The 14391-nt window shown below is 39.5% G+C and overlaps 1 pseudogene; it reads right to left on the bottom strand.

Annotated features, from left to right (window-relative positions):
- Window positions 1-4706: 4706 nt before the first annotated feature.
- Window positions 4707-14094, bottom strand: LOC119306995 (annotated as a pseudogene).
- Between the last annotated feature and the right edge of the window lie 297 nt (window positions 14095-14391).

The raw sequence follows: 14391 nt of genomic DNA, 5'->3' as shown, positions 1-14391 counted from the left end.
CTCGCAAGAGCCATATACTGTAAACTTAAGTGATTGTCAAATTCAATGACCATGTGTCTATGTGAATTGGTGTAATTAATTTAGAAAGTCAATTGAATGTATAAACTAGAAAGATTAGCAGCCCTATCTCAATAGAAATTTCATGCATAGTTGTTTGGCATGGCATGTACATAATTAGAGGACCACACTACATAATCAGTTTTATCTGTAGTGATAAACAAACCCTATCAATGAGAGCATTTTTCTTGTGCAAGTTCTTACGTTCATCATAAATTGTCTATCGGCGGTGACAACTATGTGTAGGCTCATAACAGAATATGATCTTTTGTCCTCTCTTTTTTATGTGATAGTCTGCTCTTGCTAATGCTTTAGTAACAGTTTCGCTATGAAAGGAGCCAGGTTCATATTACCTTCGTATTACCTGCCAACTAACAAAGTCACTTCTATGTTGTATCTCATAGACTATTTATGCCGGGTTCATACTATTGAATAGTGACAAGAATGATTCTGAGAAATCAGGTGTCTAGAGGACTCTGGTCCAGGGGCCTAGACCTCAGACCATCAATGTAATAGGTAATTACCGCAACATGTAGCAAATTGGTGAGCCCATTGATTGAATGATGATAGGTGTTGCACTGACGGTGTTCTTGACAATAGTTGCATCACTACACATGAGGTCCAACTAAATATATACCAGTGTCTAGCTCAGTGTACCATGGTATTAGATCTTACACTGGTATATATGTAGGTATGGTATTAGATCCTACACTGGTATATAATACCATCAGTGTACCAGGTCTAGCTAAAAATCAGTGTAGGATCTAATACAGGTCTAGCTAATGAGTATATACCAGTCTTCTCTAGCTATTTTTTATGTGTGAAAATTGAGAATATGTTTGCTTGTTTGTTTTGTTTGGTGCCTATGTCTTTTAGTATTTGGAGGGGAAAATGTTCTCTTTGCTTAATACTCCATCTGTAAAGTATTATAAGAGTTTAGGTCACTAAAGTAGTGATCTAAACGCTCTTATAATACTTTACAAAGGGAGTACCTTTTACAGGCTGGTTTGTCTGCTGATGAGAATGTGCAAGGGATAGCTGATGTGGTTAGACAGAGCTGTGTAGATAGGGCTAGCGTGGGTAGAAAAACTATTTTGGCTTGCAATATACTAGTGGCTGCTGCTATTTATAGAAGAATTTCAAGGACGGGCTTATGATTTGCCCGGTCCATGGTGCTCCAACCTTATTTATTTCCATGGTTTTCTGAATTTTTGCTGCCTCTATTCTCCTGCAATTAATTTTGCTTTGGTTTACTTATCTATAGATTGGACAATCAAATAAGTTACTATATTAAGCATTCTTTTGTCGGCACTCAAGAAGCAAAGCTAGATTTGTGTTTGTTATGTTCAATGATCTCTGATCACCGAGTTTCTTTGTCCGGTGATCAACATTGCAGAATGAAGTTGTTTTGTATGGAGTTGTCTGTCTATTTGATTGCAAGGTTTCCGCCTAGAATGCATAATGCGCAAATAGTAGGAAGTGTTGCTGCTCTCGTCTTGTGGTGTTTGAGCCCACATGGCTTGCGGTCGTCAGGCTGATCTTGTATTTTCCATGTCTTTTCACTTTTCTTTACATTATCTAGCGAAGAAGTACTGAGTTGCTGGTTACTTTCTTCCACTGACAATATGATATGCCACATTCATCTATAGGTATATCAGCGTCAAATGGCAAAAGAATGCCTCCAGAAAGTTATTCATCAGGAACAAGTGAACGACTAAATGCAGGATCAAGTACATAAAGTGGTATTTTCCTTTTTTTGATCCTTCAAACGACCAAGTACATTGATTTCTCATGGCTCTGTTTTCATTTTTACAGGGAAATTCTCTTTCAACGGAAGATCTACGTGATCTTTTTACTCTTCATGAACAAGTCAGGTGGACTCTGCTTCTCATGGCCCACTGTGGCATTTTCTTTATCAAGCACGTAAAGTTAAAACACTGATTTCATATGTCATTATTATTATTATTATTGTTCCCTTTAGTCTCTAAATGATATTAGAGATTCTGTTGGTGCTCTATTAACATGATTGGATTTTGTGTTTTCTTTTGTTACTTCATAATATTTGCTGACAAAATCTTATTCCGGTTTTAGTGCGAGAGCAAGTTGCATGCTATATGAGCTAACGACAAATTTGTGTTTTCCATGGATGTTGCAGGGACGGGTGAACTAAGGGAAATAACGTTGGTGTTCTAAGATATTTTGAGATTATCCCAGCTAGATGTCATTGTGCAAAACATTTAAGGTAAGATTCCCTGCACCTATGTGATAGTTGCTCATGTAAACTCTGCGATAGCTATGTCTGATTGAAAATTTGATGTCTCAGGATCATAGTAGTAGAGTTAATTTCAAGCTCTTTCTGGCATTGTAACTGGTTGTTTACCGTCCCACACACTCAAGCTTTTGGTATCTTGAATCTTTATGCTTTTTATTGAACTTGATGCGAACCTGTTTTTCCTATCTGCCGTTTGGAATAAATTTTGTCATCAGCCTGCAAAATAATTATCCATATTGATTTAATATACTCAATTTCTTTGCTTTTGATATATCTCTACCGTTTGTTATCTATACTAAACTCATTGGTCCTGTAAGATTACTATAACTCCCTTTGGGTGGGCATGATTTATATCACCAGTTTACTGCTCAAGTATCAAGTGACTGATATGTTGTTCTCACCTACATCATTGAGAAGGACGATAGCGAATGTCGTCGGTCCCGTTGCTGACCCGCAGAGAGACGTCCGTGGGGGTCTCCATGGTTGCCGGTGACCGGACGCGACCATCGCTGTTGATGCTGTCGTCGCCCTCGCCACCGCCCCACCACACAGGTTTGTATGCCTTGCCCTCACCCCCTGCTTCTCTCGCCTCACTGATTCCTTCTTCCTTGCAATCGAGATTCATTGGTGTTGTTCCCCCTGTTACTCAGCGCTTACGAGAAGGGGAGGCATGGCCGTTAACACATAAACAGATGAGGAAGAGGCGAGCTACCGCTGGCCCTCGGTGGCATGCTGCATCTCCTATCGGTGCTTGCGACAGGAGAACCACATCCCTGACCTATTCATCTACACCTCAGTTGCTGTCTCCCCAAGCAATGCCAGCTTATAGGCTAAAATAGCAAGGTGAGGCCCTTACTCGGAATATAAGGTTCAAGAGGTGTTCATCCTATAATTCAGTAACTTGACATTCTAATCTTATTTGTCTTCTGCTCATGGGGCATGGTGTCTTTAGGTTATTGAAGGGGATTGTGTATTGATGTTGACATCCAGATTGTGGTCAGCTAAGAGGTTAGAATTACTCGATGTAGATTTCCGCTTATATATAATATAATGCAAAAATAAAAGCCCATCCAATACGGGTTCTTAATTTTATTCATCTTTATCCATTCATGTTTTTCTTAACACTGGTGTTTACTAAGTACTAAAATTAAATAATGCACGTGATGACATGATACATGCAAAAATATTTAGTTGTGGTGTTAATCGTAAGCAAATTATGGTAAGACATAGAAGTAGTTTTATTGGAGTGTTATCTGCAATGGCATCTACTATATATACTGAAAGTAGTTTTATTTATCTTTAGAACTTGATATATTTTCTAAAACCACTTATTATGCTTCTATTTGTATCTATGACTTCTGAAGCAAGTCAACACCCACACAGGCAAACTAACCAAACTGCCGGTAGAGTCACTGTATACAAGGAAATTTACTTTGCTTCCAGTAGTGGGTTTAGGCTTGATAGAAGCTTGGTTGTTTATATTTCCAGAAAACTGGATCTACCATGATTAAGATATGGTCAACATGTATATATTTGGTTCTATTGTGCCCTCCAGTGTTGCTTACCAATGTGATTGCTTAATGATTACTACGACATATCTTGCTAGGTCCAAGCTGACAACAATCCTCTTGGTCTTTCAATTTTTGTCGAGGCGGCAGGGATCAAAGAATAACAGATCTGGGTCTTAGCCTTCCAAGATTAGAAGTGGGAAACCATCGCTCACTGTCCATATGCTGTAAAAGCAAATCTCAATTGCATTGCCTATACAAAAATAATTTTGTGGTCATCTATCTCACAAACTATTCACATCAAGTTCATATGGAATGGCACTCACGGAGGCAATTGAACCAAGCTATCTATTGTATGCCTAACTATGGCTTCCTAGTTTTATTGCCTCCATTGCCATTGTTAGCTTTTTCTCTCTTATGTTTCTGCTCATATTACTGAACTTAATGTTAGCTAATTAGTTTTTCTATTTGTATGACCGTAGTGGATGCTGCCTTGCTTCTGGCACGGGTTAACTTTGATAGTCACATGTTCATGTTTAACTTGATGATCTTACTCTTCTGGCACATAATGAATGTTTCTTCTTACTCTTGAACCGGCCAGATAATCGGTTGTTCTGTTACATGTGGTAAAACTTGCCTTCATACTGATACATCATGCCGTTTGATCTTCCATCGGTTGACCATATCGTTGGGACCGGCACCCTCGCGCCAAGGCGCGTTGCCGATCTAGTTGGTATTATACATCGATTGATTGCTGTTGCAGGTAAAATCAGCAGGCTAAACAAGCTATAACAACCTCAGGCAAAGTCCTCATCTAGTATTTCCTAACAGAGAAAGTATCTTAAAATACAAAACTGCAAGCCAAGCAATTAACAAGGACTATGCAGTAGCTTTTCCAAAATGTATGTTGAGATAACAACCTCAGGCAAAGTCCTCATCTAGTATTTCTTATCGGACTATGAAACAATCCGATAAGAAATGTGTGGGAAATAGTCCGATGAAACAATCCGATAAGAAATGTGAAATGCAGTAGCTTTTCCAAAATGTATGTTGAGATCATTATTTGCCACACATCGCAGCAAAACATAGGGAATCCAATAAGAAATCAGCAATCATCATATTAGCTTAACAAACATTTCATCTTTTGGTCATCAGTATAGAAAAACGGAATCAGGCAGGCAGCATCATTTGCACACACAAAAAGCCAGAGGCATTGCCTGGTATATATACATTGAGATTTGTTGCTCATCCCAGACACACTGGCAGTTTCTTTCATCATGATATCATGAACTTGGCTTTGCTGTTTATCTTGATCTTTCGTCGTATATTGGTTATTGATTGTCTCTACAAAGGCGTTTGCGTTTCTTCTTCCCACGCGTTTAGCAAGAGCTGAACAACAGAAACAATATTATAAAAAAAACAGTGTGTATAGCTCTCCGTGATACAAGAAAGAGTAGTCACTAGTTAGGTCTAGTATAGAAGCAATACAACAGATAGCTGTTTGAAAAGAACTGAACAACAGAAACAATATGATTAGAATAACCTTTTTGTTGATGTGAGCGACCTTCATCTTATTCTTCTTTGATACACACCACTTCCTTAGTGTAGGGCAGCCAACAATTTCAAGAATGTAAAGCTTGGTCAGTTTTTGTATGCTGTCCGGCAAAGACTTGATCCCCTCGCAGTGCTCGATCTTCAATTTCTCGAGAGAGGTAAGTTCTCCTAACCAATGTGGTAATGATGTCATGCTTCTGTACTTAAATAGACTTAGTTCATGCAGAGACGTCAGCTCAACCAACCAACTCGGGAGTTCTGCCTGGTCTAGTGACAATGAATGGAGGCACAGTGATTGGAGGGAGGAAAGGTGTTGGATAATCTCACTTGAGGTGGTCAGATCACTGCAATTGTCAATAGTTAACTTACGGAGAGCAGGGAGGTGGTGAAGCAACCTCCACTCATGCATGGGCACCGTGCTGTCATAAACACTCAGATGGGAGAGGTGCGATGGGCTCTCACCCTTTGATGACAGCATATTATCACAATCTATTATCTCCAAAGAGATGATAGCTCTAGGAAGGCATGGTTTTATCCTCAACTTGGCACACTGCTTGATAGTCAATGTTCGAAGCTTAGGGAACATGAGCTCATCTGAACCTTCATCACCACTGGTATATTCCGTGTTCCACTCTTCCAAGCCCTCCATACGGTCTATAATCAACGACCGTAGGTTTGGTAGTTTACCAAGTGGTGGTAGGCTGTTGCAATTAGGAAAGTCAAACAAATATAACCTAGAAAGGTTAGGGAGATACTGCCTCATACCCATAAGCCAATCAGGAAAGCTGACACTGCTGTAGCACTTTATAGACAATGTTAGTACACTGATTGGTGGCACTAGTTTTTCCAACACCTCCTTCTCATCCACAACCATCTCGGCACCTCTGGTCCATTGAAATGACAGTTTACTAATTTTTTGTTTCTCTATCAATTTTATACTCTTTGCTTCTTCTGGAGACATCACATTTTCAAGTCTATCTATCATCAGCCTATCAGGATTTGTATGCTGAAGCAGGGTGATATTACTGCTACATTTATCACCTGAAGCATGCACCACAAAATCTGGCAATGAGGCAACATTTAACCGGGAGAGCGCGGATTCATCCAATTTAGAACAGCTCGCCACATCCACAACCTTCAGACTAACCATTTTAACCATACTATCAGGAAGCTTCTTTAGATTGTAGCAGCATGAGAGATTCAATGTATGAAGCTTCCTGAGGTTGCCAATACTTTCTGGTATACTGAAAAGCACTTTATTCAGAGACAAGTCCAGATGCTCTAGATTGGAAAGGGTGCTGATAGAGTCAAGAAAGATGCCAATATGATATTCTGATGGGGCCATAAGGTGCACACACCCCGATAGATTCAGATACCTGAGTTTGATTAGATTACCAATTACCTTTGACAACCCTTTCCTATTCGCGTCTTTAATAAAAGGAGATGATAAATTCAAATATTGAAGTTTTGTAAAGCCACCAAAAGCTTCTGATACAGACACTTGGCAATATGATAAATCCAGGTGTACTAACTGCTTGAGTTCTGTGAATGACACCGGGAGTTCATTTATTCTCTTGCAGTGTGATAAATCAAGATGCATCAGACCTTTCATAGCACCAATAGAATCTGGCAATGCTGAGAAAAAGGAGTCTGTAAGGTTGAGGTAATTTAGTTCTGAGAGCTCGGTGATACAACTGGGAATCATCTTAGCTTGGATCTTTGGAGCGCAAAGAAACCTCAGCTGTTTCAATTGACTAACAGAATCTGGCAACTTTTGTATAAGGCATCCACTTAAATCCAAGACATGGAGGCACGTAGCTAGTGAAAATGCATCACCACAAAGTTTCAATTTACCACAGTCCAGAAAATGCAGCGCGTTTATTTTTGCAGGACAAGTCACGGACGACTGCAATGGCTTGCTACAATCTGTAAGCAATGCATAGCGGCATCTATTTCCCCCAGTACTGCCCCTGTCGTTAACTTGATCGGCCAAGATCGCCCTTGCAAGATCATGCACTAGATCATGCATCGTGAATAACGTAACAGCTTTGTCCTTCTGACCATCACTCTGCAGCAAAAACACTAATGGTGTTAGAATTTTGAACTTATTTAGTTTTATTGGCAGTACATTCATCAGTAGAAGTATTTTCATATCATTAAGTACACCAGAGTAGCACCTAACTGCATGCCATTTTGTATTAGAAGAAACTGTTGAAATTATGCACACCTTACAATCAGAACCAAGAAAGAGCCAACAAAACCAAGCTAAAGAAAGCTAGCAAAATAAAAATACCCAAGAACTGTACTGAGGATCAACAACAGCTATGGAGCTGGATCCAGCTCGCATGCTATGGAACAGAGTAGCATGCTTAATAGTAAAAAAATTGTTCTCCCTCCAATCCAAATTAATTGTCGCAGCTCTAGAGCCGCGACAATTATTTGGATCGGAGGGAGTACTGAATTCTTCTGCCAGTTTATACTAGTATTTTGGCACTATTATGAGTATAAAGCAAGAAAAGCAACTAAAGGTGGTATGACTAGATTCATATTTCAAAGATCGGGTTGTGGTCAAATGTGCACGTAGGAGATCATGCAAAAAAAAAAATCACAAATGGTTAACTAGAAGTCAGGTAGTAAGTGGATTAGAAAGACAGTTCTGCGGGTCAATCAACATATGTTTTGCTAACAATGCTCCAGCAAAAAAAATACCATGGTGAGCTAACCCAGGCAACCTAGCATGCCATCCAGGCAAATCGCGCACTCATCACACACATGAGAGAGGAACATGGGACTAGGAGACACACAAATTTTATGCTTATGAGCTCAGGCTTTTCGCGATCAGCACAAATCACTCCCTGTCCTTTCAGGTTCGATGTGCTTGAGGTGAACTAAACACCAATGATCGTCAGTTCAGCAGAGATGGAGCCTCGACACCAAAAACCCTCACCAAGTTAGTCATATTCAGCCCCAAATCTCCATTTTTTTCAACTTCCAAGTTGGGATTTTGGGGTTGAGATTATCACCTCGGTTGTGCAAGGATTTGAGGTTGATTGGATCATTAAGATGCTATTTGTGGGTGATGTAGTCGTCTTTGACGCTTGTACATGCTATGCTAGGGTTTATTGGAGATAAAGATTAGATAGGATGTGAGTGAGAGGGTTTTAGGGGTTAATCATGTTATAATACAAATGAAACTTACAACAACACTGATATCTTATAATAGAAATTTTAATTTTTGAATTGAACAACTGATAATAAACTAAGTCGTTATTGTACTGAGCTCATAGTTTGAAAAGCTAAAAGATACTAGTGATCTCTACAAAAACAATGATAAGATCCATTTTTACACCTGTCAACTATAGTCGGAGTATAAATTTACATTCAGTTCCAAAATTCTCTAGTTTACATTGTTGAACTCTAGATAACAGTTTTCTTAGTCTAAACATGCCCTCTTTATTAATCAACGGTAATGTTCATTGAAATACAAATGATAGCAGGCCGCTGAAGAAGCCACTACTCAAGATAACAGTTGAAACACGAATAGTAAGAAAATAACTAACAGTAGCCCAATGCTAATGACTGGGCCCACCTGGGCCAGCAGTACATAGGCCGCTCATCCATCATATTAAATCTATTTTTACTGGCATAGGGTAATAATAAGCTAGTGGTCAAATATGTGGAGATCTGTCCATTAACCTGGGTCAATCAAAATTGAAGGTAGATCAACATCTTCATTTTATTAGGTTATGTCAACACAATAATGCCTTTGTACTAATTGTCACTACAAATTATGTGAGTTGCAATACATATGATTGAAAAAAGAATACATGAATTATGTAATAACTCACCAAAGGTGTCTTTGAATATTGAAGGAAGGACATCCCCAAAAGCTGTGTAACATATTTCTCGCATAGCTGCATAGAATCAAATATACTACATTGCTCGATGAATTTAAGAGCAATCCATTGGTGAATTAGATCATACTTCACAATATTGTGACCTTTTGGAAAGACCGCACAATAGGTAAAGCACAACTTCAAGCATTCAGGCATATGGTGATAGCTTAACAGCAAGGATGCAAGCACTTCATGATTTCTTGATGATGGGTCATCTGTAGTAGATAGATTCCAGATATAATTGTCTCTCACCGACTCCCATTCATCAGATGTCTTGCCGTTCAATGTGTATCCAAGCGATTGAGCCGCTAAAGCCACACCTCCACACTTGGTTGCCATCTCCCTTCCCATATGCTTCATCTCTTGTGGTTACGATAATTGTCACCATGCTGCCCACACCAAGCCTTAACATAGCCTTCAAAGATTTTAGTGTATCTGGATTCTTTTCCCACACATCATCTAAGACAACAAGAATCTTCTTACCAGCAAGTACCTTTCTGAGTTTATTATGTATCATCTGCTTTTCAGCTACGTGGCTCTCCTCTGATAGCTGTTATAGTATAGAGTTGCCAATTTTATTCAAGTCAAGATTTTGGGACACATAGACCCACACCCGAGAGTAACCTGCAAATTGTGAAGCATTGAAAACTAATTGAGCCAAGGTTGTCTTGCCAATACCTCCAATGCCATATATTGGAAGGACAGTCATCTCGGTTGTGATGCTACCAGATAAAGTAGCCACTATTTTCTGCTTTTCTTCATTCCTCCCGATGATTAGTGCTTCTTCCACATCTGATGCTGTTTCTCGTCTGTCAGTAACTTGCTGCACAATAGAGGTGTTATCTGGTATGGAACTGAATCGATGGTTTTGATTTGTCCTGTTGTATAGTTGACCAATTGTGGGATCAGGGGGCAAAGCTGCCAACTGCAAGAATTTTACTATTTGTAAGTGCATGGAAAGATCATAACAGATATCACGGTCATGATCTCCTTAAAAAAGGCAACATGATACAGTACAATACTGGAACACATCAACCCCTTCTTTAAAAAGTAAGACCAAAATCACGAACCATAAGAAATTGTGTGTGACTAGCTGACTGTTGTCTGAGCTTACCTGCAGTACTGATGAACTACTACTCGCCCCAGTTTCAGTAGCAGACTTGACTTCGCTTCTTGTTTCACCAAGCCTATCAACTATATGTTGTATATCTGGTCTTTTAGCTGGGTCGGAGTCAATGCACTCTATAGCTATTTCAGTGCATACTTGCACTTGTACCAGTTGTGTGTCTCCCTGTGTTTTCTCCAACTTATTTCTCCACCTCCCAAGTACCTGAGAAATTGCTTATGTGTTATGGTTTATGGAAAGGACCAACATATATTTTACAGAACATACGGAGGATCGGTGCATCTTCATGGAAAGCAGAGTGACAAAATCCAAAGAAGGAATAAAAAATATAAGATGTATAAAATCATTGCAACACTGTGCCAGTGCCACTCTGAGCAAAAGGTCTCCAGCATTTACAAAAGACTTGTAATCGGACAGCAAGCTACACACTGACACAGTGAGCCTAGTTAAAACAAACTACTAAAACTGGGAAAGGAGGAGCAGATTTAGATAGGAAATGGTACATATAGATACTCACTATATAACTATAGGAATACGGTAACATGTCCCACTTGCATTGTACTTGACACAGTGGCATATAAAAATAATTTAACATGCATCATAACATGTTACATGTTACGATTCTAATATTGGTCATACATTGCAATATATAGTAAAATGTAGATGCATTATGTAACACATTGCTATTTTCCTGCATATTTTAGTAATTTTATGTTACCTTGATACCAAGGATTGTTTGATTCCTTTGCAGCTAATTTTGCTTTGCACTACTATCTGATCAAAGAATTACACTGTGCTGCGTCTAAATGGAAATATGATATTATACAAAGTAATGTAACACAGTAATTTCGAAACCAATCCTTTATACTGGACCAAACCTTATGTTACCTTGTCAATATTAGGATATCCCTTCTCTCCTGTTAGTATCTCAATGATTATAATACCAAGACTATAAATGTCAAACTTGAATGTGATTTGTCCACCATAGAATTCAGGTGGCATATATCCCCGACATAAATATTTATGTGATGAAATTAATAGGAAAAGCGATCAGTGTTCATTCATTCATAAGAAAAGAGTTTCCAGGAGTCATAGCAAGCTTACAGGGTTCCGATCAATTTTAAAGTAATAGTCCGGCTTTGTTTTTCATTGAAGCACCTCGAGAGACCAAAATCAGCAATTTTTGGCATCATATTATCATCAAGCAATATATTAGCAGGCTTAAGATCTAAGTGAACGATGCGCTTTTGGTGAAGATAACATAAACCATCACAAATTCCACTGATAATTTCATAGCACTTTCTCCATTCAAGTCCATGAGATGCATCTATAAAATGGGAGAGGAGAGAGTATTTGAGATAAAGTCCTTAGGCATTGAATGCTAAGTACATGGATGCTTGAACCAAATATGTGCCACATGATCCTACCAGTTATTTTCTTATCAAGACTCCCTTGAGATAGATATTCAAAGCAGAGTAACCTCTGTCGAACATCTGCCAACACAAGCTCTCCTTCATAGTTCATCATTTCACCTTGTGTGTCAGAGCAATATCCCAGGAACCATACTATATTTCTGTGCTTTGCCAACATCAAACAACGAACCTCTTTGCTGAATTTCTTGTCATCAATATCAACCATCCCAGAAAGCTTCTTCACCGCAACTGTGCCATTGTCAAGTATTCCCTATAACCGTAAACATGCTTTGGCAGCGTCAAATTAAGTTTTCAGGTAAACTGTGATCAAGATAAAGGCAGCTGAGAGTTAGCATATTCATACCTTATAAACCCTTGCAAAGCCACCATCGCCAATTTCATTATCATCAGAGAAACCGCTTGTGATGTGCTCCAGAAGTGATAAAGGTAGGGCCTTTGGTTCCGCGCTGTCATCAAATAGAATACGCTCCAGTTCACTTCGTGAGGTAATAGCTTGGCGATCCATCTGCAGTTACAGAAAAAATACCCTTGAAATAAGAGAAAGTGGGTTATTCATGAGTCTAGTAGACTCACATACTAGATTCTCAACAATCATGGTAAATATCATGACGCACATTCCTTTTCGATAATCAACACTATTGATATACTACACCATTAAGAGCATATTAGATAGTGCTACACTTTAGCATGAGACATTTCACAGAACTACTCTTTAACATGTCTCATTTCAGGAAATAGCACTCTGTAACATGTTATAGTTTTCACTTTTCAGGACTACACCTAGACCTATCAAGAAACTGCACCAAGACAAACATGTAACTTTGTGAATACAATCACTTAAAAGCATAAGCATGCGACAGTATTGACCAAGTAACTGTAGCCTAGTAAAAAAAACTTACACTCATTCAGAGAGGCATTACACAAAGATGACCACTCTAATGTTTTGCAAATAAAAAAGTTTGGATAACTATGCTCCCATTCCGTTGATGGGCAAAACTGTGAAACCATTATTCTCAACTAACTGGACAAATACCATGAATAGGCAAGTGCGTGTCTTCCCTAAACCCAGCATTAAGTTAGCATTGAGAAAATATATTGTGTATGCCATCGGTACTTGGTCGGTTCTAGGATTTGCAATCACTAGGTCAAAGTGAGTTTCTTTATCCTCCGCATAGAAGGAAAAAAATGTAATAACTGAAATTATTTGGTTTCACCATAGGATAAGGACAAAACTTTCTTGAATCTGCTGGACATAGTTTTCATATAAATAGCAGAACAAATCAATGAGCTTAGACTGAATTAAAAGTCTGCTTTTGAATTCTACATGAAGTGGCCCATAGTGAAATTTGTATGCTTGCCAATCCTACAAATAATCGCACGAGCTTTATGGGGGGAAATCCTAGAGAATATAGTTAATTAAAAGTGTCATGTGTGATAGTTCTGAAAAAAAAAATTAGCATTGTGAATTTGTGATACTTATATTCACAGCAGAATTACACAAAGATCACCGATCTACTCTTTTGCAAATAGAAAAGGTTGGATTATTTTGCTCACATTCCCTCAACGAGAAAAACTCTGAATTCTGAAACCATTATTCTTAGTTAACTGGATAAATACCTGGAACAAAAGAAATGGTAATTACCTGGAGAAGCCGAGCTGTAGCACTGTGAGGTGACGGCGAGTTCCAGTTCTGCGGATACTGTGAAGTGGCGGCGAGTTTCAGATGTTCCAGTCCCGCGGACACTGGACAGAGTGCTGTTTGGACAAGGGGATTTTACCTCAGGACATGGGTACTTCTCGCAGATAGGTTAGATCCAGATCTTGTTGTGGGGAAGGGGATTTTATCTCAGGACATGGATACTTCCAGCCGAGAAGTCAGATCTAGATCCTGCACCCAAATCAACTAGGTTTATCGCAAAAAGAAAAGAAAAAATGCCAACTAGGTGCAGGCATCATTGTACGGATGACCTCGTCAAAAGCATCTAAACAACATCAAGAAGCTAGCAACCAAACAGATGCAGGGGGAGCATACTACTTTCACTATGCCGAGAAGATACTTCTCCTGGAACAAGAGAAACTGCGATTCATTACCTGGAGAAGAAGCCCAGTGCCTGTGGAAAAGAGGATTTTAATCTCAACAAGAGGATATGGGTACTAGTTCCAGCCGAGAGGTGAGATCCAGCAGAGGTTTTGTTTCTGGTTAACAATGGCAGCTAGGTGCAGGCTCTATGGCTCCCCTGCCTGCAAGTGAAAGCGGGTGGAGAAAATGGCTTTGGTGGATGAGTGGCTCCACATATACCTAGCCATGGGTCGGGCCGGGCCGGGCTTGGGCCGGGCCTTAAAAAGCCCACGACAGAAAACTGAGGCCCAGGCCCTCCCAGGCCCTATCATCGGGCCTACATTTCAAGCGCAAGCCCAGCCCATCTAGTAAAAAGCCCTTAGGGCTTAGGGCCGTGGGTCGGGCCTCTTCCTTAAAATGCCAATATGCCAAGCCCAAGCCCGTCCAGGCCCTGCTGATGGGCTCAAAACTCAGGCCCAAGCCCGG

Source organism: Triticum dicoccoides, chromosome 5B, assembly GCF_002162155.2.
Source record: "Triticum dicoccoides isolate Atlit2015 ecotype Zavitan chromosome 5B, WEW_v2.0, whole genome shotgun sequence".
Taxonomy (NCBI): Eukaryota; Viridiplantae; Streptophyta; class Magnoliopsida; order Poales; family Poaceae; genus Triticum; species Triticum dicoccoides.
The sequence above is the reverse complement of the archived record's forward strand: the minus strand, read 5'-3'. Positions and strand labels throughout refer to the sequence as shown.